This window comes from Schistocerca nitens, chromosome 3 (assembly GCF_023898315.1).
Source record: "Schistocerca nitens isolate TAMUIC-IGC-003100 chromosome 3, iqSchNite1.1, whole genome shotgun sequence".
Classification (NCBI taxonomy): domain Eukaryota; kingdom Metazoa; phylum Arthropoda; class Insecta; order Orthoptera; family Acrididae; genus Schistocerca; species Schistocerca nitens.
In genome coordinates this window covers 493680158-493680991 of record NC_064616.1, presented here as the reverse complement: position 1 = coordinate 493680991, position 834 = coordinate 493680158, and the positions used below count along the sequence as shown (strand labels likewise).

The following is an 834-nucleotide window of genomic DNA, read 5'->3' as shown; positions in this document are numbered from 1 at the left end:
CTGTATTAATGTGAAACATGGATCAAAAAAAGAAAACTAGGTTATAACCTGCCTACACAATTCTGAACGAAAGGAGTTTAGGAAAATCTTTGGCCCAATATAAAGCTTGGCTACAGAATGGTGGGTGTGGCATACTCACGATCTAGGAGAATTAAAAAGCACTCCGTCGTCAGGCCACGAATGGCCTACCGGGACCACCCGACCGCCGTGTCATCCTACGAGGAAGATGCGAATAGGAGGGGCGTGGGGTCAGCACACCGCTCTCCCGGTCGTTATGATGGTATTCTTGACCGAAGCCGCTACTGTTCGGTCGAGTAGCTCCTCAATTGGCATCACGACGCTGAGTGCACCCCGAAAAATGACAACAGCGCATGGTGGCTGAATGGTCACCCATCCAAGTGCCGGCCACGCCCAACAGCGCTTCACTTCGGTGATCTCACGGGAACCGGTGTATCCACTGCGGCAAGGCCGTTGCCTGGGAGAATTATATTAAAAACAAAATATCGTAGGTATAATGAGGAATAAATGTCATGGATAGTTCATTTTGGTTCATTTGGCTCTGAGCACTATGGGAATCAACATCTTAGGTCATAAGTCCCCTAGAACTTAGAACTACTTAAACCTAACTAACCTAAGGACATCACAAACACCCATGCCCGAGGCAGGATTCGAACCTGCGACCGTAGCAGTCTCACGGTTCCGGACTGCAGCGCCAGAACCGCACGGCCACCGCGGCCGGCAATGTCATGGATAGGCAGGTGGTGTAGACTGAATTAATGCCCTGAGTTATCCACTAAATGACTTTGATTTCATACTGTATGGAAGGAGACAACC

At 49.3% G+C, this 834-nt stretch overlaps 1 pseudogene; it reads right to left on the bottom strand.

Annotated features, from left to right (window-relative positions):
* Positions 1-359: 359 nt before the first annotated feature.
* On the bottom strand, positions 360-476 carry LOC126249907 (5S ribosomal RNA; annotated as a pseudogene).
* Positions 477-834: the final 358 nt, after the last annotated feature.